The 24,518-nt window shown below is 44.5% G+C and overlaps 1 protein-coding gene and 1 long non-coding RNA gene across 9 annotated transcripts in view; one reads left to right on the plus strand and one right to left on the minus strand.

Moving 5' to 3' along the window:
* Positions 1 to 261: 261 nt before the first annotated feature.
* Positions 262 to 17,603, minus strand: LOC106828794 (uncharacterized). The gene is made up of 3 exons (XR_001397473.3): positions 17,387 to 17,603; positions 15,391 to 15,715; positions 262 to 2,399 (listed from the first exon to the last, which is right to left on the minus strand). It is a non-coding gene; the product is annotated as an uncharacterized lncRNA (long non-coding RNA).
* The window catches only part of MYO1B (myosin IB), a 185,514-nt gene continuing 172,443 nt past the window's right edge, over positions 11,448 to 24,518 (plus strand). For 3 of the 8 annotated variants that reach the window (XM_014837538.3, XM_070508264.1, XM_070508269.1), the window contains exon 1: positions 16,955 to 17,107. The gene's annotated coding sequence lies outside the window, so the exon portion shown is untranslated. Of the gene's footprint in view, positions 11,556 to 16,954; positions 17,247 to 24,518 lie in introns of those variants that run through there. The other 5 variants (XM_014837540.3, XM_070508270.1, XM_070508267.1 and 2 more) reach the window with 4 other exon arrangements.

Here is a 24,518-nt window from a genome sequence, read left to right on the forward strand (position 1 = left end):
AAACTTATCTCACACAGTTTTTGAGGGTCAGGAATCAAGGAGTGATCTGGATGGTTCCATCTCAGGGTCTCTCCTGTGAGGTGCAGTTGAGCTCTGGGCTGGGGGTGTAGTCACAGAATGCTTGGCTGATGGGTCGCTCACACCGCTGCTGGCAGGAGGCCTCAGTTCCTCACCATGTGGGCCTCAAAAGGGCTGCTCACTGTCCTCATGACAAAGCACCTGTCTCCTCCCAGAGCAAGTGACTCAAGAACAAGGCACATGCCACAACGCCTTTTATTATCGATGGTGAAGACACACACTATGGTTTCTACCATATTCTGTTTATTAGAAGAGAGTCACTGAGTCCAGCCCACACTCAAGTGGGGGCGAGAGTTTGGTTCTACCTTTTAGAGGAAGAACTCCTGAAGAATATGACAAATAGAAATGGCAAGCAATAGGATATATTGGAGTATAGAGGAAGCCATTTGGTATGAACCTAATTTGGCCTGACTTTGTTTTTTCCAAAAGGGCCTGACTGTCGCCATTGAGCACACATTGCATATCTGCTTTAAAACATTTCCTATGGCAAGAACCAATGGCCTTAAGATAAAGGTGCAACTTCCCCCCACATTGGCATTTCCTTAAGGATAAGCATCTTTCCTTAGGCTAGGAACTGATTGCTGTGCTCACCTTTGACCACCCAGCTCACCTGTGACCACCCAGCTCGAGGCAGCAGACCCGCCACCCTGCTGTGTTCACCGAGACAGCAGACCTACCTGCTGTTTCCATCAATTGCTGTGCCGACAGAGCAGTCTCGTGACTATTGTAAAACGGACATTTCAATCATATGTGAAACATCCTGTTTGGGGGTATATAACCACTCTGTACACCCCACTTCTTTGGTGCCCTTTCTTCCTTTGGGAAGAAAGGCCCTGGGCCATGGTCCTCACATTTTAGCTCAGAATAAACTCTCCCAAATTTTCGTCTATAGATTGGCTATGGATTATTTTCGTTGACAAATTTTAAACTCCTACATATAGTATTCATCTAGGATGTCAGGAAATACAGTATACTCAGGATCAGCTACAAGATTTGTGGGACCTACAGCGAAAGAAAAATGCAGAAACCCTGATGAAGAATTATTGAGAATTTCAAGACAGTGCCAGCAGAACATTAAACCAAGTGTGGGGCCCTTCCAGGGGTCAGGCCCTGTGCTACGGCCCCGCTCGCACACCCCGGAAAGGCAGGCCTGAGTACAGTCGTTAAGAGCACGGGCTTTGAAATCGAGAGTTTGAATCCCAGCTTCACTGCTTAATAATCGTGTAACTCTTGGGAAAATTACTTAATCTCTCTGAACCTCAACTTCCATTTTTCTAAAATGGGCATGATTAATTTACCTGCTGCTTAGGATATCTGTGAGCGTTAAATGAAGTAAGCACAGTGCCTGGCTTATATAGACACTTGAAAACATGTAGATAAAATGATTGCCATTTTAAGGAGCTTCAGGGGTGGAGAAGAGAAAAGAGCCACTGAGCTGATAACTCAGACTGATTATTTAACTGACGATCACAAACTCTTAAAAGTAGGATTAGTATCTCATGCTCTCTCCATACCAATATCTCTTTTACCTGGCATGGACCGATACATTCAAGAGTTTGAAAAATGGGGCTTGTAAGCAACAACAAGAATGACTAAGAAGACATGTTTCAGAAATGGCATGTTTCAGCATTCTCAAAGGTAGGACCAAGGGTACTATTTTAAGAAGATCCACATAAGAAGACCAACGTTTCATTGGCTGTTTTAACACTAGGCATTTATTGGCACCGTAGAGATGGTTGCCATGAACTACTTTCCATTAATAACTCAGCTGATGAGACTGAATAGTAAAGGGGAACTTTCCCATAGCAATATTCTCTTTGAATGGCTCAAAAAACAAACGCAAAAACTGAAACTATTTCTGGGTGAGGTCTTAATACTGGCAGGATGATTTTATAAGACACTTTAGAGCTTCAGGCAGGCTTCCTTTCTCATGCAGCTGAGCCTGGCCCAGTGAAGTCAACAGCAGTGGAATGGAGTTTGTGCAAACCCATGCCTGCGGCTCAGGGCAGCCACGCCTGGGGCTCCGGCTACCCTGCTCTGGAGGTTCCATTTCACACCGACAACTGGCCTTCTTCAAGAGCGGTCAACTGTTTCCACGTGGACTGCCTTCTACTAAGCTCTTAAGCAAAGCATATTGTTGGGCCAAGACACCCTTGCTCATCTGACAAAAATCATGTGCACCAGCCCATGAAGGGGAGTCCACAGAAGCCAGGAACACAGTACCAGGCTCTGGATTGTGACTGAATGGTGCCTGAAAGAGTTGATGTGGGTTCCAGGGGTGCCTCTCTTGCCTCTTCTAAAGAGATGCTCTCATCACGGACCTGAGTAAGGAAAATAGGAGAGGGGCTGGTTATTTCTCTGCATGAGCAGGTAAACAGGAAACTTTAGGAAAAATAGCGTGCATTGGATTCTTTTCACAAACACCTTAACACCACAGAATAAACAAGCCAGGTATAAGTGTGAGTAGACTTTTTTTCCCTGCTTAACTACAGGCAGTGCTGTGTTCTTAGCAATAGTCCTCTATTTCTCAAGGAACTTTATTTATTCCCCAATCCAAAATTAGTTCCTTAATTTGAAACAGCCATAAACAAACATTGCTAAAGAAATCCCCTGGGCTCTCGTCTCCCACACCCTCTCCCCCTACACACATTTTTTCTGTTGCTTTGTTTGTTCTCAGTTCTTTTGCCTTTGTGCTCAATACAAGGCCCCACAGTGGTTTGGCTTTCTGAAATCCCTTCATAAGACTCTTGAAAGATATGTAAATTCCATTTTGACAAGAGAGAATTAAATTCACGTTAACTTCAATCAATTATGAACTAAATGCAAACAAACTTCAACAACATCAAAGTTTGGATTTTAGTTCTCCACTGGTTTCTAAGGTCGCTTGCAGCTCTCTGACTCTTCTGTCGGCCTGTTCTAGCCACCACTGTACGTGAGTGTAAACAGGGCCTCTGATCTGAGCGGCTGCTCTAGCAAACTTGGAGAGGGGTTCCCCCCTTCTCTTCTAACTCTTCTTGACTCCCAATCTTTGTCACTTCCTCTTGTTTTCCTACCTTTCTTCCTTTGACCTCCCTTCCCCTCCCCGTATCAACAAAGAATTCCATAGCCATGTGGCTTTCCTCTGCAGACTCATCTCAACATCATCTTCAAAAAAGAAATGTGCCGATCATTTGCCTGGTGGCTCTGGCCTTTCCCCTGCTCTGCTCTCTATCATGAAGAAGTGAATTTTCCAGCTTCTTTGCCCTCTGGCTTCCACGTAGGCTGAGACAATAGGAGGCACAGGCAGAAGATTGGGAAGTGGGAGGAGGGGAGAGCCAGAGAGTTTCTCCTCTTTTTTTTCCCCTCCATTTTGAGTGTGTTTCTCTTGCAGTGGCTGCTTCTCCTCCACGACTCCAGCTGCTGTCAGATAGCCCCTCCCTTTGTGGTCTCAGCATCTGCCAAGAATTCTCCCTCGGTGCTCCTGCCTTCTCTCTGATGATCCCATCTTCCAAGCTCTGATAACACCACCTTCTCCCTGAGTCCTTCCAGCCATAGAGGTGGGGAAGGTTAATGGCTCTGACTGTGGTTAATCTTGGGGTCACCTCCATCACCCCTTAACTCCTCAGTTCTGGTTCTTCCATCACATGTATAACAAGTTCCTCTATTAAATTCTCTCTGTTTGAAACACCTACAGTGGTCTCTCTATTTTCAGTTGGGCCCCAACTGAAATAGGGGGCTAAACGTGACAACAATAACAAACAGGAGCTTCTGGGTTGGTGAACACATGGAGGTGCTGGGAGAGTGGCTTGCTCAGTGAAGGCATGGAAGCTCCATGCCCCTTCCACATACCTGGTCCTGTGCATCTCTATGCCTCCATCTGGCTGTTCCTGAGTTATATCCTTTTATAATAAACCAGTATTCTAAAACCTATTTAAGAAATTATAACCTCATCTGAAATTCTCAAAACTCAAGTCTTATAAAGGCTTCATAAGCTGAATCTAGATAAGTCCTCAAAAATGGCAGAGCCATAAGACAGAACGCATCTAGGTCCCTAAATCACCACATGGAAGAAGGCAGCCTACTGAACAGCAGCACCATCTTCAAGCTGGCACATGCACAAGAAACAAACTGTTATTGCATTTGTGCCATTATATATTTGGATGGTTATTTGTTACAACAGCTTATACAACTCTGCTAGAGGAGAATATGAGTTGTAGGTGGAGAAGAGAAAACACTCAAGCAATAGCTTAAATCTTAACAGTATAATTTACATAAATGATACTCATATACAAATGAATTGATTTTTGGACTAATGAGGTCAGTGAATTTACACATGGTAATGGAAACTTCTCTGTGTATAACTGAATCAGGCATCATTTAGATTAATGTGTTAGCAGGTCTACCATGTGGAAAAAGAGACACAAAATTCCAAGACATGAGAGTTAATCATCATTTCGATGTAATAAAACAATAAAGATGAAAAAAAACAATTAAAAAAAGAAAACAGTGGGACCAGCCTGGTGGCATAGTGGTTAAGTTTGCTTGCTCTTCTTCGGCAGCCTGAGGTTCACAGGGTTCGGATCTTGGGCACAGACCTACACACTGCTTATGAAGCCATGCTGTGGCAGGCATCCCACACATAAAATAGTGGAAGATGGGCACAGATGTTAGCTCAGGGCCAGTCTTCCTCAGGAAAAAGAGGAAGATTGGCAGTGAATGTTAACTCAAGGCTAATCTTCCTCACCAAAAAAAAAAAGGAAAGAAAGAAAACAGCAACAACAACAAACCACAACAGCAACATCTCAGGTCAACAGTTCTCCAGATTGGAATGCTGCTATGCATGACCTTATTCTATGTTCCTTTGGGTTTTTTTACACATAGTAAACCTTATGAAATTAACAGCTGTCAGATTCAATGTCAAAGGTAAATTTGGGGTGCACATGAGTGGTGCACTAGCGAAAGAGATGAAGCATCGTTTTCTCCGTGCACCCAGGGAATCCTGTTGCTTGCACTCTCCTAAACATGGAGAGGAGGATTTTCTGCCCTTACCTGACTAATATGGGCTTTACGGCAAAACGATATGTGAGATCTGAGTGACTTTCTTTCATATTCTGATCCGAGTGGGCATGTCCCATCTGCTTTGCATCACTGCCTCAGGACTCCAGTAATATAGTTTTGGTCATCACTGTGTTCAATAACCTTGCATCTCACCTGACAGCAACACATCTTGTTTATGAATCTGGGAAATATTTGCCGCAGAGCAGTGGTTTGCAACAACACTTTGTGAGTCAAAGTCCTTTTCTGAGAATCCGAGGACTGGTCAGAAACTTCTCTCCAGAGAAATAGGTATACGTGCCGTGATTGTGAGTGAGCATGTGCGTGTGTGCCTGCACACACACACACACACCCGCGCATACACACACACACAAACTTGGCCATAAATCTCAGCAGGCTTGTTGATTCCAGATTAAGACTCCCCCGCCCCCTGCCTCACACATGGTCCTCGGTCATATATTATACTTCCGTCCATATTCAGGATACCCTGGGTATTGCCTCTGTAAGTAACCATAGTTTTATAAATAACTTATTTTCTTCTCATTCTCTTCCTTGCAAATGATGAATTTAACTTCAAAATACAAAATCTTTCAGATGCTGTTTGGAGAGATTCTTCCTTCTTTTGGACTTATCCTGAGACGGATAGTTCCATGTCTTTCTTGTGTTAAAAGATTCCTCTATAGTGATATTAAATGTTTCTGCACATGAAACAGTAATTTCCTCCTGCTGTTTTGAGATCTCTCTCTTTCTATTGGCACCACATGAGATGAAGTTCTGTAATTGGGACAGAGATTTATGGAGTGTTATTGTTGAATGTATGTGTACATTGCTTTCCTGTGGTGAAAGACTCATGACACAAGACTTCCGTTTTGGGATTGATCTGGGGCCTAGTGTAACATATACTCTGTAATAAGTCACAGAAGAGCTGCCTATTCGGTCCCTGCTATCCCAGGAGGGTTCCAGGGTGGATAATTTTGCTCATTCTTCTGGCCTTTGCTATGGCTTGTCAGGGGCTGGACTCATGTTCATAACTCTGAGAAGTGCTCAGCTGTGAAATAAGCACTGAAAAGATGAAATGCAATTGATCCTAAGCCACTGTGATCTTTCAGTCCCATGCAAGCAATAAATAAGTATTTAAAGTGGCCCAATAAATCCTTTCGAGTTTAAAAGTTCATAGATTAAAAATATTTATGGGTTGACTTGGGCAGGAAGACTAGGAAAAACATACAAACGGGCTCTGAAGTAGAGAGAGAAACCATTATGGAACATTAGTGATAAGCTGAGCGGAGTCAGCCTAGTGTATCTGTTTCTACAGAAATGAGAATCCTTTAGCATCAAGGCGTGAGAGCATATATGAGAAGTAATAGGAGATGTTGGTTCCAAAATTGATTAAAAAGGAAAAATTGGTTTTCTTTTAAACAACTCTAGCTATTTGTTGTATTTGAGCCTATTAGAAGAGACTATTACACTAAAATTCTTGAGGCTTGCTATAAGAGGAAAGGGATAATCCTTCAAATTGAGTGATAAGAACTATGCAAGACCCATGAAAGAAGATACTGGAAACGCTTAGTATTCATTCATTCACTCATTCATTCATGCAACAAGCACTGATTGCTACTATATTCCAGGACCTATGTTAGAACATAGGAATGAGGAAACAAATAAGACATGATTCCGCCCTCAAGATTATCTCAGTGTAGGGAAAGAGACTGATAAACAGGTAATTTGATCAGGGTATGGTATATCCTATGACAGAAGTCGGTGTTATTGGAGCACTGAAGAAGCGCTCTTTTCTTGTTTTGGGGCATCAGGAGATCTTCTCAGAGGAGGTGATGTTTTCCAGAATGAGAAGGTGTTGGCCAGGGGAAAAGGGAGGGAGAGGCATCCCAGTCAGCAGAGACGGCATAAGCAAAGGAAGAGATAGACAGTCTCGAGAGATCAGGAACTGGAATGACTTGGTGCAAAGGGCCTGGGTGGTGCATGGTGGGAGATGGGATGGAGAGGAAGCACAAGGCATATGCACGCCATACTAACAACGGAGTATCCTGAAGCCAAAGGCTCTAAGAGTAAGAAGGCAGGGGCAATGAGTGTGGAGAAAAAAGCATGGATCTTTGAGTCAACTATACGGCAGAATAACAACGGAACACCCAGATTGATGGGATTCAGAAGATGACCGGGAGAGAGGAGTCTAGGATGACATTTGCTTCCGGCTTGGGTGACTGGATTGATAGTGGTGCCATTCACCCTGATTAGGAATAAAGGACAGGGAATGGGCTTGGGATTGGGTGGAGATGATGATTTCCCTTTTCATGTTCTGAACATATTGAGTTTGAGGTAGATGTTCAGTAGACAATTTAATGTATGGAACTTGAGCCTAAGAGACAGAAATTTGGGAGTCTTCAGTAGTTGAAGCCTTGGGTGTGGGTGAGATTAGAGAGAAGAGAGAGTTGAGAATAGTTGAGAACCTAAGGTAACATCAACATTTAAGGGGGAAAGGTAGAGACAAAGGAATGCTCAATAATACTGAGAAAAAGCAGCAAGAGCATTAAGAGGAGAAGAAGGGAGGTTGGCAAACAGAAGCTAACTAAGAAGAGTGGTTCAAGAAGGTAGCAGGGGTCATGTGGTAGAGGGGTCAAGTGACACAAGGACCTAAACTGCCTTTAAGCTGTGACAATTGAAAGGTCTCTGAGGACACTGGCAAGATGTTTTAACACCGTCATAGGAGCAAAGGGTTGGAGTATGAAAGGGAGGTGAGGTAGTAGACAGAACATGTCCAGTAAGCTTTCCAAACTTGACTGGTGGGAGAGAGAGCTTTGAAGACTCGGGATCCTTTTTCAATAAACATAAGAGTGCAACTTTATTACCCCAAAATTCTGATCAGATAGAGTCCTCTTCTCCCTGAGCATCGTGGCTCAATCGTCTGAATATTTCTACCCAGCAAGCAGATTTTTTCTAATTTTACTTACAACAATTTACATTATAAAAGAAACATTTTTTTCCAAAAACATATTTATAATATAGAATAAAACATCATCCACTCCTTAAGACTTTGATATGCCCTACCACCCCTTGAGGTTACTAACGTAGAATTCACCTGGACATCTCAGCACACTGATAGGGTCCGGGGGTTACAATCTTTAAGTTCCAGGGTTAATTTCAAAAGCAAGGAGTCCTGGATGAAGTGTTATTGAATGGAAACCAGGTAGAACTATGGTGTCTGCAACAGCAACTAACCTAGGAAACAGCTAGTTGGGAATCTGAAGATTCTATACATAAGTTCTCACATGTATCTAGTGGGCCAGCCATTTTTGAGAGCTTTAGCAGACACACGCCCCCACCCCCCCATCTCTATCAGCTTTACCTAAAATCTTGATTTTACTCTCCCTTTGCATTAAGACAAGGCTGTCACACTGGCCCAAGGATCCTGGATGCATCACCTTTGGTAGATTGTGTCTCCACAGCCCTCTCCTCCTTTGAGGGGGCTATCACAGCCAGCCACAAGGCTGGTGGTGGAGAGACTTCCCCCAGCACTCCTAATCACCGTTAAAGCCTCCCACACACTGCCCACTACCTGTGGGCAACAAGACTGCACGAAATGGCAAGAAGCTCGTCTCCCATTAAAGAACAGGCAGAAAAGAAACCCAAGCACCTTGTGGAAACAAAAGAAAAAATAAACAAATGGGGCTACTTCAGACGAAAAAGCTTCTGCACAGCAAAGGAAACCATTAACAAAATGAAAAGACAAGCCACCAAATGGGAGAAAATGTTTGCAAATCATGTATCTGACAAGGGGTTAATTTCCAATATATATATAAAGAACTCATACAACTCAACAACAACAAAATGAACAACCCAATCAAAAAATGGGCAGAGGAGGTGAACACATTTACAAAGAAGATATACAGATGGCCAATGAAAAGATGTTCAACATCACTAATTATTAGGGAAATGCAAATCAGAACCACAATGAGATATCACCTCACACCCATCAGAATGGCTATAATTAACAAGACAAGAAGTAACAAGTGTTGAAGAGGATGCGGAGAGAAAAGGGGACCCTCACACACTGCTGGTGGGAATGCAAACTGGTGCAGCCACTATGGAAAACAGCATGGAGATTTCTCAAAAAATTAAAAATAGAAATACCATATGACCCAGCTATCCCACTACTGGGTATTTATCCAAAGAACATGAAGTCAATAGTTTAAGAAGATATATGCACCCCTATGTTCACCAGCATTATTCACAATTGCCAAGATGTGGAAGCAACTCAAATGTCCATCCTCGATGATTGGATAAAGAAGATGTGGTATATATGTACAGTGGAATACTACTCAGCCATAAAAAAGGCAAAATTGTGCCATTTGCAACAACATGAATGCACCTTGAGAGTAGTATGCTGAGCAAGATAAGTCAGACAGAGAAAGACAAATACTGTATGATTTCACTCATATGTGGAAGATAAACAAACAAACAAATAGATAAGGAGAACAGATTGGTGTTTCCCAGAGGGGAGGGGTGCGGGGAGAGCAAAAGGGGTAAAGGGGCACATGTGTATGGTGACGGATAAAAACTAGACTATTGGTGGTGAATACAATGCAGTCTACACAGAAACTGAAAATAATGTACACCTGAAATTTACACAATATTATAAGCCAATATAATCTCAATAAAATAATTTAAAAAAACCCAAATCTGAGTAGCCTGCATTCAAAGCCAATGCTTTCTGTGGGTCCTTAACACAAACTCTCACTCAGCAGGCGGTAGTTATCAGATTTGCCAGTTTCTAACATATCCTGATGGAAAAGATCATCAAGCACTGAAACGTTCTGATGGAAAGGTATTAGAAAAAGCATGTGAGCAGTGTTTATTTACTTATTTTTTTCACCAGGGCCAATTCAGAAAAACAACCAAAAAAAGTTTACAGGCCACATATTTTGTCCAAGATGAAAATAGCTTTATTATTTTTTCCTGATTATAAAAATAACACATGTTTGTTATTACAAAACCTTGAACATTATTTGTATGAAAAAGAAGTAAATATAACTTGAAATCCCAAAGCCCATAGGAGGCCACAGTTGAAAAGACAACTCAAGTTGTTTCTTTAACATTTTATTTTACTGACTAGAAAAATGTCTTTTAGCTACTAAATTTTTGAATATTTGAAATGTGATATTTAAATGTTTGAAATGGAGGAAAATGAAGGTCGCTTTCTTTTACTGAGAATTGAAATCCGGGACTATATTGTAGCCCCTGGACCCCAGGTTGTACATCACTGACGTAAAAACCCTGGAGGCAGCATATGAGGAGCTGGGTGGGACGGTGAGCCCTGGGGGAGCCTGAGAGCAGCAGCAGGGCCCTCCTTTGCCTGCGGCCTGGGAGGATATTACAAAGGAAAAGGCAGTTACATTCACACGAAGAAGGTGCCAAGGACCTGAAGTTAGACCCGGCATTCTGGAAGGTCCCAGACCCAGACTGTCACATTTACCTTCCTATCCTAGGGATGGTGCCAGCACAGGGCTGAGTAGACACTTCATAAATACATCTCGATGTTGGGCAAGTCTTATCTGCTTCACTCTCTGGCCCGGGGGTGGTGGTGTCTGACCACAGGCACTGGAATGGAAGGCGTCCCCAGTGTCGAGGTTCTTCTATGGCCAATAATCTAGAGCAACTGCACCACCCGTCAAAATCACCCAATGGGACCCAAAGCATTCAGGCACCGAAACGCCAGGAAATAAAGAGATTCTTCTTCCCACACGCAAGACACACTTGGGTGGTGCTTTAGGCTGATAAAGATTCATAAAGAAAACAAAAGTGATAAAACGTGCTTTCCAATTTAATGGAACTGCGGACTTGCAGAAGCATGCAGGATTCCGCAGGACGCCTCAGGGAGTAGACACAGGTTTTGAGGAGACTTTAGGAGAATAGGAATGTTTTGAAGCAATTTTCAGATGGGAGGAGAAAACATATGAGCACCCTGAGCTGTCTCAAGGTCATTTCAGGTCCAGACTCAAGATCTGGGAAGAACTTGTAAAGTGCCCACTCACCAAAAGGAGGGTTGGCGCAGGTGAGGTTGAAGCCTGGCAAGAGGGTCCCAGAGAGTCTGGGACGCGTCTGCTCCCTTCTCTTAGCCGTAGTAACACGAATGGATTTCGAGAGAAACACCCAGGTTTCGGTGTGTCTGATGGGAAAGGAGATTATGTATCTTTTCGGTAGAAGTCACGCCTGTTTTGGGAGTTGGGTTGACCTCAACGTCCTGGCTCACGTGGTTTGCTGCTTCCTCGGCATGAGTGGCTGTGCTCTGGTGTTGCTCTCTCTAAAGTCTTTCCAGCTTTATTCAGAGCTGAAGGAGATCACTGCTGTGAACCCATCAGCAAGGACCCGCTGTTGTTCTACCGTGCAATGCTCTAAGATCCATCTGGAAGTATTCACTGAGATTATAGGTCAGTTCAATTTACTTAAAGTAATAATAATAATTTATGAAATTCTTTCATCAGCTCAACAATGGTTATTGAGTACCTTGTATGTTCCTGGGCTCTGGGGATGCCACAGTGAGCCACAGAGACAAAAACTCTGCCTCACGGAGCTTCTCATCTTGGACAGAGATGTCAAGACTGAGAACGCTGCTGAAACAGCGAGCAAGCTGCTACGCAACCTCGGTTTAATATTCCAAGTGAAATTTTGGTTTATTTAGTCAATAGTCCCTAAACCTGGATTATATGTCGTCTTGGTGGTGAATAAATTAAAATATTTTTTGTTACACAATTATCTTTCTCAATCAGCATTTTCATATGCTAACACCCGTGATGAATGTATACACCAAACTCAAATAGACGGACATTCAGTTTTAGGGACTGAGGCAGAAACAGAATACTACTTCATACATTTGCTAAACCGCTCTTCCTTTGCTATAGACAGCCACTATTTCTTTCCTTAGCCAGAATATTTGCTTTTCCTTACAGTCCTCCGCGGGTCTCCTCAGCAACGAGATGACAAGCTCCCCAGTTATCATGAGGAAAATGAAAACGCTCTTTAAAAAGGACTGGAAAAAAAGTCTAGTCATTTTCCAGATTGATTTATCGTTTAACAGCAAAGTTTTGCCATAATGGTACTAACTTGCCACAGCTTGAGAGAAAATAAAAAAGACAATTATTTTACTAGTTGCAATCACAAAATGCTAAATTATAAAATGTCGGGGGAAAAATTCAGGCAATTTAAACTTCCTGGAAATGGGTCTCTTACTTATTTGAGGACTCAAAGTATTCTGAGCTGCAGACAAATGCGTTTTGGGGAGGAAAAAATTACACTTTGAGTTTCACTGCCTGATTTTAGTGCTCCATTACATTGTTACACTTTTAGAAAGAATAGTTGTTTTTGATCTTCGTACAGTGTAATTGCTCTAAGGAACCCTATTGGTGAGCTCTTCGAATTTTTCTCTTTTTAACTTCAAGGGCTTTAGTGAATTTTCCTGCCCGGTAGAAATTCCATCAGTCTTTTTACTCTCTACCATCCTAGTTGTCATTTATCCAGTTTTTAATTTTTGAAAATTTATTAATTTTTTTATTAAGGTATAATTGACCTGATATTATATTAGCTTCAGGTATACAATGTAATGATTTGATATTTGTATCACCACGTGGTCACGAAATCGCCAAATAAGTCCAGGTAACATCCGTCATCGTACATAGTTACACAATTTTTAATTTTTTTCTTGTGATGACACCTTTCAAGCTCAGCCACTTTCTATCTATAGCTTTTTAAAGACTTCCAGGAAGAGTTGTATTTTTACTGCCGAGTCCTGGAGGCTGAAAATGCTATAGAGATATTTTTTATAATACCTAATCTGAAATTCAAAAAATACTTTAAGCATTAAGCATTTATTTTCCAAGCACTCTTTAAATACATAAAGATTTGCTTTTGCACGGACTATTTAAGAACTGCAAATTCAGGGCATACAGCAGTAAGAGCAGTATTCTAAACTAAGAGAGAGATGCTAAAGAAATAAGACAATACTTGTTTTCAGAGACGAAAGAAAAAAAAGCTTACAGATGAGACTCTCACCTATGTGAGAGGAGGTAGACAGCCTTGAGGTGAGAGATTGGGCCCTGAAGCTCGACTGACAAGATTCACATCCCGGCTCTAACATTCTTACTGTGTAACCTCAGGCAAGTAACTTAACTTTTCTCTGCCTCAGTTTCACCATCGGTAAAACAGGATAATAATAGAAACCTATCTCATTGCGCTGTGCTGAGGGTCAAACGAATTAACATACATGTAGAGATTTAGAACATCTTCCAGAACAGAGTAAGCTCTCTGAGATAGTTCTTGTCCTGGGCCTGGTTTTTCAAACTGAATTACTCCTTTATTCTAGAGATCTACCATCCAGTTGGAGAGGCCAACCATTTAAAAGAGAACAACTAGAAAGATTTCAAAACCTGGAGCAAATTAATAGGTACTAAGAAGATGAGGCATCAAGATGTTACCACAGAAAGTGGGCTCCAGTTCCAGAAGATGGTCAGGAACAGGAGAACTGAGTTTCTTCTGGAAGGATAAGTGAAGTGGGGGAAAAGCCAGTGTTTGGGTAGGTAGACGAGGAGAGAAACGACGGCAAAGACAAAGGCTCTTAGAGTTTTTAGAACTAGAAGGCCCTTAATCCATTCAAGAAGAGGCAAAATAGCTAAACAGAGAGACCATGAGCCTTCTGGCTAAAATGCTGAAGCTAGTTGCGGACAAGGCCAGCGGGCAAATCTAACACTGACTTCCAGCCCGCTGTTCGTTTGCTAGCCCAAAATGAGGCAGAAGCAGGTCATGGGGTCGTTCCTGTGGTCTTTTCCCCAATGTTGAATTGTTTTTAATTTTTTTTTTTAAAAAGGGCTCATATAAAAACAACTAAGGAAAAAAACTCCCAAACAAAACAACCCTACACACTTAGTGGCGATTCTCTACCTGGGACACACACAGATGTGCTTTAGTTTCTCCATTTTCCCACAAGGATGGCAGGATTTCCCTGGCTTTAATTGGAATCGCTGCATGTTTTCACTGAGGTCAAGCCCACTTCCTATATTCTTTTACTCCTGTAATTTGATAATCTATGTTTTTCACCCTGAAATCTTAATAACAGTCTTTCTGCTTCTTCATATATTATTCTACTTCCTCCAAACAGACTGAGGGGAAAGTAAAAAATGCTTTTGCAGTTGGTGGACTTATTATTTATTCTTGCCAATTATTAGAACAACTGTAATCTGCATCTCTAAAATCCAAAAGTTGTTGATTGATGGACTTTTGAAAAGAGCAGCCAGGAAGGTCAAGGCATTTTAAAACCTCGTGGTATGTCTTCAAAAGTTTGGGTTTTGAGATTTATGAAAACTAGGTTAACGGTATTTTTAAAAGAAGCATAGCTTTGCTCTAGAAATGTTTTTGGCTTTCTAATAACTTCTTGGTTCATTTTCTCAGTGTTTGCTAGGATGGATTCAACAGTTTCTAATACTCTCTTTTCTGAACTTGCTGAGAAACAGGGAGAAAGACTCAAGTGTCCCCACTGGACAAGGTCCTTCTAGAGGCGGAACTGTTTCAGTATAACCACGTTCCCTCTCTCTTTCTTGAGGCAGGAGCTCCAAAACCTTCCTCGTAGCAGCTCTCTCAATAATCCTACTCAGCACAGACTTGTCCCAAACCTACTTTTTATGAAAACTTGGCCATCTTTCAAGATCAAAAGGTGATAGAATTCCCCCACTCTTTCAAACCATTTGTTTCCATTTTATTTTTGTGAACCCGCCATTTGAATTTCCGCTATTTTGAAAAGCTGGACTGGACAGCAGAGGTCAGAGGTGCCCTAATTTCCAAACTGCTAGAAGCAGTCACTTGGGAACCTAAAATCAGATGGGCGAAATGGAGAAGTGAGTCTAAAATGCGTTGCCAGGTAGCAGGTTTATATGTCACCTGCTGTGAAGGCTGGCGTCTCCAGGGTGTTATCTAGGCCGGGTGATCAAGGGCTGGGGGGTGGTGCTCTTGCTTGTATGGGAGACTGGAGTGGGACTGCCCAGGTTCAAATCCCAGCTCTGCCATGTTCTGAGCGTCTGTGTAGCAGCCCCCTCGAGGACAACCTCTTACTATTGCTCTCTCTCTCACGTTTCTGGGTGCTGGCTGGGCTCAGCTAGGTTTTCTCTCTAGGACTCTGATGCAGCGTGGTCAGTCAGTGACAGGGGCTGGAGTCCCCTCAAAGGCTCACTGACTCACAGGTGTGGCGGCTCACATACTGGTTGTACGCTAGGTCCTCACCTGGCACCGTCAGCCGCACATGGCCTTCCAGGTGGCACGAGCTTCCTCACAGCAGGGCAGCTGGATTCCAAGGGCGAGTGTCCCAAGAGACAGCCAGGTGGAAACTGTAGCTCCTTTGATGAGCGGGGCTCAGGAGTCTCGGAGCACCACTTCTGCTGCATTCTATTGACTAGAATCCAGTCACTAAGTCCAGCCCATATTCAAGAAGTGGGCAATTAGACTCCACTCCTTAAGGGCAGGGGTGTCAAAGAATCTGTGGGCATGACTTCAAAACAGCATAGCCATTGATTATCTGGAAGATCTCTCTGTTCTTGGCTTTCCTGGTCTGTAAAACAAAGATGAGAGTAACTCACCTCCCAGGTTTTGGGGAAAATTAAACAAGAACAGTACCTGATACTCAGTATGTCTTAGCTTAGACCATTATCATGCCTTCTGCAAATCTGAATTGATGCTGATGGTGTCATCAATGATGGTACATTTCCCAGCAGATACAATCTGAGGGAACTGCCACCTTTCCGAACTCTACTGGTGGCATTTGACAAATCCCAGTGCCTGTGGTTCTTGTGTCTGTGGGGAGCAGAGTTACTATATATGGTCTGAATTCTTTGGTTCACCTCATTTTAGTGACAGTTTCCAGATATAGGTCAGTCCGTGTAAACCTGGCCCCATTTATGGCAATTTATTTCATTATAGGATAAAGCAGTTAGAACCATGAGTAATAATTACTGTGTCTACAGTGCTTTTAACACCTTAGCTAAGTAATCCTCACCTCACCCAGTGAGTAAGTTTGAGTGAGCACCCTTCCCTCCCCGGGGATGAGGAAACCAGGACTGGGTCAAGCGGCTTGTTCTGAATTCTACAAAGAGGCGGGGGCGCCTGGACCGAGAAGCTAGAGGTGCTGCTTCTCTGGCTTCTCCAACGTGCCCAAGAATTTTAACACCCCATCGCTGCTCGTGTCACCCAGTGCCAGTCAATGCGCTATATTCAGATGTGCACAGGTATGTGCAATTTCTTTCAAACTGTCTTTTATTAACCTGTAACAGAGAACTGGCCAGTGTCTACTTAGCGTTATGTGAGAATGAGCGAATTAATAGATGTCAAAACCTTGTAAAAGCACTTTGCCACTCAGTACGCTTTCTTTGTCTTTTGGTCAAATTGATATTTTCTGATATTCTTGGGCATCGACACTTTTTCCTATCTAGAGGTGGAGAAAAATTGAGAACACTCCCACTTTTTGCTGGTATTTGCCCCCAGGCTGGCTTCGAGCTGTCACCCACCCCCGCCCGGTAATTATATTTCTCGTCTGATGTCAGAAAATGCGGGAGTGAAAAAGGTGGCAGGACCGCGCCTTCCGCGGGGCTGGGAGGGGACGGCCGCCTCTCCCGCCCCGTCGTCTCCGTCTCCGTCCCGTCGGGGCGCCCCGGTGCGGAGGCTGCGGCCCGCGCTCACCGGGGGGCGCTGTGCGGCCGGCCCGGGCCCGCCGGCGCGCCGCGGGGCGAATCCCAGGCGGCGAGGTCGCCGCCCCCGCCCCTCGGCCGGCCCCCGGCCTGCGGGCGGAGGGGAGTGGCCGCGCCCGCGCCGCCCCGAGCAGTGCGCACGCCGCGCCTCTGCAGCCCCGGCGCCGCGGAGCCCAGCGCGGGCGCACAGGGCCGGCCACCGCCGCAGGAGCCCCGCCGGCGCGAGGGAGGACGACGCGGCGCGGAGCGCGCCCGGCCAGGTAGCGCGGCGCCTTCCCTGTCCCCCGGCCCTGCGCGAGCGGCGCGAAGGCGGGCGCCCGCGCCTTTGTGCCCAGGTCCCGGTGGCCCGCCGCCCCCGCGCGGGGACAGGTCAGCGGGGGCTGCGGCTCCGTCCTCCGGGTGAGGCGGCGCTGCGGTCAGAACACGCGCACGCGGGAGGGCGCGCAGGGTGGTCGTGACGGCAGATGCTTCGGGGGCGAATGGGAGAGAAGAGGGCTCGTAAACTAAGTTGTTCTCACTTTGCCCCATCCCCCTCGTACCTGTGGGCAAAGTGGGATCCAGATCTTCCTCGTGTTCACCCACACCCCCTCCATCTCTCTGGCCCACAGCTGTTTCCTGGCCCCCTGGTTCTATGGAAGGACATGGGGTGGCCTCCTCCGGGAAGGAAAGCGGAGAGAGAACAATGGGGCGTCCTGGGGAGTGGGGTTCAGGTGCGGCGTGCCCCGGCGGACGCGTGGGAGAAGGGACTCCGGACCCGATGGGGCTTCCTGCGCTGTCCTCCTTTGTTCCGCCGCAGCGGAGGGGGCTGCCCTGGGTCTCGTTTCCTGCCGGGGAAGGGATTGATTCACGGTCCCAGAGAGGGAAGGGGAGGGGGCGGGGCTGGAATGGAAACCAGATTAGAAACGCGAGTCAGGGCAGGGGAAGAGGGTTGGGGAGGGGGTGATGAGAGTGCATTGGGGAGTTGATTACAAACACAACGTTTTGTCCAAGGGCCGTGTGGGTTTCTGGAGCTTGTTTGTACTGCTTTGTTCAGGCTGCGGCCAAGCATTTATTGCTGCAACAAGTTGTGTACTTCCCTGAGTTGTAGGCGCTCCCAATGTTAGTTTGCTGAAATCAAATCTTGTTAGTTACAATGGGAGAAGAATTGTTTTTGGGCAATGAATCAGGATATTCATGTGTATGTGTGTGCCTGTGGATATGTGTGTGTTGCTAGTGGGTATTGGCTGGAATGGGTAGGAGGCAAATTTTATAGAATCGATTTAGACACCAAATAGTTTTCTCCATTGTAATGTAGTATAACCATTTTTCAGGAATGTTCAGGGGGAAACCACCAGAAAATTAGACATTGCTAAATAAATGAATCAGATTATGTAACACTGAATTGAAAAACCTTTTACAGTTCTTCCCGGAAAACACACCACACACACCAGCGTTTGGGTTTTGAGTTGAGAAGCCAAGGTTTCTGTGCTTTCGCTCCCCCAGTGTGGGTCATCTGGAATAAGAAACAGAATACTTAGCATTATGGTGAATGGGAATTATTTTGGGGAGGAGGTAGAATTAAATGTAATATGTTGGGCATTTGTTAAATGACCCTTTCCTAGATTGGAATCGAGAAACCCGAGAGGATTGGCTGACCTCGGGAGGGAGCCATGGGGAGTGGCATCGTGACTGTTTTTTGGATGGGGTATTTCAAGCAAAACTGTTTTGGGAGGAGGCTGACATTTCCAGGCATTCATGGTTTGTGCCTATGGGACCCTGGTGGAAGGATCCCAAACTCAGGCTGAAGGTTAGAATTACTGTGGTGATAATTTAGGAGACATTCAGTTATAGTAGTGTGGCTGCAGGCAGGGCTGGGGAATGACACAGTGCTGCCTCGTTGACAAGCCAGCGGGTCCACCGGTAAATACCCCTTTGGCCATGCGTTTTAGGATGAACCCAGTTTGAAAGCCTCGTAAGCTTAGAAGGCGAATTAGAAGCTTACTCTGGGGGAAAAAATGTTTTGTGCCCACTAAATGGTAATGGAAAAGAGCTGTATGAGCTACTGCTGAGGGTTTGTCTTTTTCGTGGGGGATGTGGTCAGATTTCAGGCCAGGCTGAAAAGCTGTGTCCTCAGGAGGCATTATGATGTGAAGTTGAAGTGGGATGTTGTCCAGCCATCAAGCTGTTTGTCATTATAACTAACATGCTGTCTGGCAAACCATGGTGCCATGGGCAGCGAACAGCGGGAGACTTCTTTGTTATCATTGTCTTGCCATTTTGGACTTTTCATTTATGTTGTGAATTGTTTTGTAAAATGTAGCACAATTGGATTCCTCCCAGTGCTTACTGGAATATACATTAACAAAATGCAAAGCATACAACTGTGTTACTGCTGCTGGAGACACGGATGCGGGATTCTCCTAAGTAGCTGGTCCCTGGTCGCTGGCTGTCCTGCTGGATGCCCTGTTGTGTGGTGAGGCTGGCTACAGGCTGCACCCCCTTCATGGGATGGGATGAATCATCACTTTGTCAAGCCTGGAGTTAGACTGACTCTCTCTGGTTGCTGCACAGTTATGCAAAGCAACAAGGAGCTTCTGACGTCAGTGGGGATGGGGTGGGGGTTGGGAGTGGTGTTTGGCTAAGAAGGGATCCTCACAGTGTAGGATCCATGTTTTTAGGATTTGTCCTCCTTTTGGGCAAGATTCTCCTCTTTGACTTCTCCCTTCTATTATCAATAGCTGGACATTTGAATTTTAATTAAGTAGCCTAACAATAGTTACAGCTGTCCTTTAGTAAGTGTTTACTTTGTACAAAGTGTTTTGCATACATTACTCCATTAATCCTCACAGCAACTTGATAAAGTGGATATTATCTCCATTTTACAGTTGAAACTGAGGCCTAGGGAATTTAGTAACTTGCCTCTTGTACCCTGTTGTGTGGGTAACTAGTAAGTGGCAGAGGTGAGATTCGAATTTGGGTCTCTGAGTCCAAGGTCCACGCTCTTTTAAGTAGACATTGAATGGTATATTTCTTAATAGTAGGAATAACAACAATTTGGTTAGCCCTTTGCAGATTTCAAATCACTTTTACATGTCTTATCTTAATTGATCCTTCCAAAACCCACTGCGAGATAGATTTGGAAGGCCAGATTAGTGCCATCACAGCTCTTCAAACTGTATTGTTAAAAAGCTTTTGGCTCTTTGACGGCCTGTGTGAATAAGCTTTAAGTGAATGAAACTTTATTTTTAAAAAGGTAGACTGCCAACACTTAAAAACAAGTTCTGTTTTGGAACCATTTCAAAGGAGTGCAATGGAATGGACCTAAGATAGTAGTCGAGTGTTTTATATTTAGTGAAATCCATTTGAGCTCATTTTACCTGACAGTCTTTCTTAGAACACCCCACTTTGCTTCTTTCCTGAGACCCGCTGCCAAGTGTCTTTTTAGGAGAGAAGTCGGGGGGAAGGAATGTGATTATAAAGAGGAAGTGGGACATCAGAATTGGAAACATACGAGCAGCAGGCTGTAGATTTTCCCAGCACATGGTTTTTGTCCTGAGAGTCGCCTTTTACAGAAGACACTCTTCCTTAGGGAGGTGTCAGGGGTCTTTCTTTACAATATCCTCTGAGATCATCACATTTCTGAGCTCTGTGGGAATACACGTTCCACAAGATTTCTGTGTTCATCCTTTCCCCACTGGGGAAGTGAACTGGCTTAGACATCAATGTGGAAAGGGAATGGAAGTGGTGTCCGCCCTTGGGTGGAATGGAGAGTGTTGTTGGGCATGAGGCGCCTGACCTTGACCCAAGAGTGACCATCAAGAGCAGGGCAGAATGGTTTCTAACACCTGGCATCATCAGTTGTTTATGGATTTCTCAGAAAGCTTCTGGGCAAATGGAAAAGTCAATATTGTTTTTTTTGTTTTTAAGATAAGACTTTGAAAGTTCTACCTTTGCTTATTTAGTTATTTCAGGCTAGGACACCGTTTGGGGTCTTCGAGGTTGTGATGTAGGTGCGGTAACGTGTGTCTCCTCATACTATTAAAATCCTCCCCCCGCCCCAGCATGTTTAGAAGGGACGCAGATATGAGGTCTGCTGAGTTCTAACAGGGAGCACCTTCCAACTTGGCAGCCAAGAAGGATGAAGGATGCTCAGCAGCATTGCGCTGTTATAACCTTTCGTAGGTTTCTTTTCACTTGTCAGTACTTTCTTCATCAATTGGTATTTTATTAAGCACACAGTTGATGCAAGGCATGCATGAAAAATCAATAAAGGGAATCTCTTGTGCCTCAGAGGATGTAGTAAGGCAGATTGGTGTGCCCAGAGAGTAGATGTTGGTGAAATGAAGAAAATGACTGTGACAGCTGTGGTGACCAAGGCCACGCCAACACCTGCTGCCGAGACAAAAGCTGAAAACAAACAAAAGCAAGAGAGTGGGAGGAAGGCGAACACAGTGCCGGCTCCTTCCTTGCCCTTGGTTTTGTTTCCTCCAACCTCTGACGGGGTGGAAGGAAACGGAAAGGACTCTGGATGCCTGCCCCTGAAGGTTGAATTGGTTGGGGTGTTAGGAAGTGTCATCCTGGTAAATTGCTGCCTGAGGAGCGAGCAGAGGATCCTTTTTTAGACCCTGAGGATGTATAAAGTACCATTGCGTGGGAGAAGGTGTTGAATAACATGGGCGCCCCAGCATGTGGCAAGTCCTTGGTGTCCTCCACACCTGCCAGCATCCCATCCTTATCCTCTGTTTGTTGAGGCTGTCAATTCAACCCTGCTAAGGCTGTTCATAGACTTGAATGTTCGCATTGTGGACAAGAAATGCCAAGTCCCCAGAGAATGAATCATTCATATTTTATATGACATTCATGCTAGTCCATTAAGTATTGTCTGCTTGCCTTGTGTCAGGCTTCATCCTGGGTATTTTCCCATAACTTGTTACATTTAATCCTCATCGCTCTCCTCAGTAAGGAGGTAGGAATGCCTGAGGGAACTGAGTGACTTGCCCTGGCAGAGGAGACGTAGCCCAAGACTGTACACTTTTCAGAACAATACACCGCCTCATGGTGCAGTGTTCTTTGAAGCTTTGGGCTGCTTTTGTGGAGTTTGTTTTAAGGAGTTAGAGGGAGCACCCACCCGACAGTCTCTGTCCCTCCTGGCTGGCTTCCTTTGTCACCTGCAGGCAGGGTTCCTGTGGGTGTCAGTGTCCTTGGCTAGTCCAGAGCTGGGAGAGTTGGTTGAAATGCTTCTCAGTTTCTCCTCCTTTCTGGTTGTCGTGGTTAGCTCCCCGTCCTGCATCACTCTGCTCCCCCAAATGAAGGAGACTTGGTGAAACAAGATCCAGCCTGCGAGTGAGAGTTGGAGGAGCTGGTCCCTGCCTGGCCGTCTTACCCTCTGCCGGTCGTGTCCTTCTCTGCAGGAAGTCGATGGTCATCTGGGAGTGTTCAGGGGGTTCATCTGATTCTGTTCTCCAGGCTCTCTGAGCACAGTTCGCTGCTGGGCATCCAGTCGGAGCTCAGGGTCTGCTGTATGTGAATGAAGTGGTGAGAGCACCATTGGAGAGCTGGCGCTTAGGGAGTAAGACTTCCGACAAGGCGGGGAAGAAAGGAGTTGGTATGGAATTTTGCTGTTTCAGGATAGGTGGTATTTGAAATTGGAGTCTGGAGAAAAGTGACAATTGACCTTCTTCCTTCGCTTATCAGATAAATAACTGCACTGAGCTTCTAAAAAGACCAGGTGACTGGCTTTCCTTGGTGGAGGGCAGGAGACAGTTCCTTGCGTCCCGGGGACTCTCCCAGCCTTCCTGTGTGGACTCAAGACACTTTGAAATTGCGCAGATGGCTTCATTTTGCTGTGTTAAAATGAAAATACAATTCAAAATCGTACAAGTTTTTAAACTTGTTAAAAAAAATTCAACATCCATAAAGAGATTTTAGAAAACTGAGTTGAAAGGACAGTGGAACAGATTATTAATTATTGGTTTTGTTATAATATGTGTGCGCATCGTTTGCCTACTCATTTTCACTGGTTTCATGAAAGTACTTTTCACACACTTCAACCAGAAAAACCAAAACAAACCAAAAACCCCTTGACTGAAAAATCCCTGCTGGCCCCCTTGCATTTTCCAGTGTAGACCTGCCCTCTCCTCCCTTCCTGCTGCTTCCCTTTAAATTCTGTGTTATTAGACCCCAAAGGGCTATATGCAGTGATCAGATTGGGAATATGCTTGGTTCCTAGCTGATCATTTTTTCCCTTGAAAGTGCTTCAAAAGGATCATCACTATTTTATTCATTTTAGAGTCCCAGCCTAAATGCTTTTAGGAAAAGTTTAATTTTTATAAACATTGGGTTTAGGCCAATTTGCATGGCTAGTCCACCTGCAGTCTGCGTACAGTTGTAGTAAGTTGACTGCAGTTTTGATCTCCCCCTGATGTGAGCCATCGAGGAAAAAGTTCTTTCTCACTTGCCTGAAGTCTTCAGGGGGTTGAGAGGTATTCATAAGAATATACGAACTGCCTCATTGGATCAGATTCAGGAATCTGCTTTCTGCAGAAGCAGAATCCTGAGTATTCTGTGACACTAGGGGAGGGGGCCGGAGTTACATTTTATAAATTTCTATAGGTTTCAGGGATATCTCTTAAACATCCATAATTGATTAATCTCTTTAAAACCTCTCATCCATATATTTAAGTTCCTCTTGGATTGTTTATTTTTATCCTATATTCTATACATTTCACACCTTCTTGAAAGGTAGAATTTGATTAAATTGGTATTTTGACTTCAAATGCCCAATTTTTGGAATGATAGAGTGTTAAGGTTGAAGGAACCTTAAAGGTCACCACTGTAACCCCCTCATTGTATCTGAGACCTGCTGGGGCTCATAGAGTTAACCGGGGACAGACTTGGGAACTTGACCCCAAGTCTTTTAACTTCGTGCTCGGTTTTCATTCTAGGGGAACATCTCACTGTCTCCCCAAACCCATCTAAATCCAGGCTTAGTGCCCATCACCTCCCAGTCCGTCCTTTTTGACTTCGCTGTGTATGCTAATAGCATTCCTGTCATCATCTTAACTTTGGATTTCGGAAGCATCGCCTGCTTCTCTATCTTCTGTGATCCTTACGTCCATTCCATCAGTTGCTGTGTTTGGTTGACTGTTGTCTCATCTGTTTGCCTTTTATTTTCAAATCCTGAAGCCTCAGTTGTGGGTCACACCTTTAGAAGGCTGGGTTCCTAGAACACAGCATTTCCCAAAGTGGGTTGTTCCATGAGAAGTTAGTAGGTTGGGGAAAAACCCCATAAAGTGAGTTGATATTAGTGTAAAAAAGGGTTCCTTGGCTAAGTAGGTGTTGGTTAAACAACATGTAAAAAGGTTTCTTAGCAGACGGACTTTCACAGCTTTTTATTTGTGACTTTGCACTGTGAATCTCTAGGAGGGAGCTGTAGTATGCACATGTCCCAACTTATGTGACCATTGTGTCACTTTTTGGGGGCATCGTTACATAGATAACACTGCTGTAGTCACTTCATTGTACCGTTTCTAGATCCATCGCTCTCTGGCTTTCTATGGGAATATGTATTCTGTGTGAGCCACACTTGGTTCGCCCTCAAATGTGTCTTACGCTTTTTTACCTCGTTGTTTTTCTTCACCGCAGCAGCCCCTCTCGACCTGTTGCACCCACACATCTTTCACAACCCAGCTT

This window comes from Equus asinus, chromosome 4 (assembly GCF_041296235.1).
Source record: "Equus asinus isolate D_3611 breed Donkey chromosome 4, EquAss-T2T_v2, whole genome shotgun sequence".
NCBI classification, from domain to species: domain Eukaryota; kingdom Metazoa; phylum Chordata; class Mammalia; order Perissodactyla; family Equidae; genus Equus; species Equus asinus.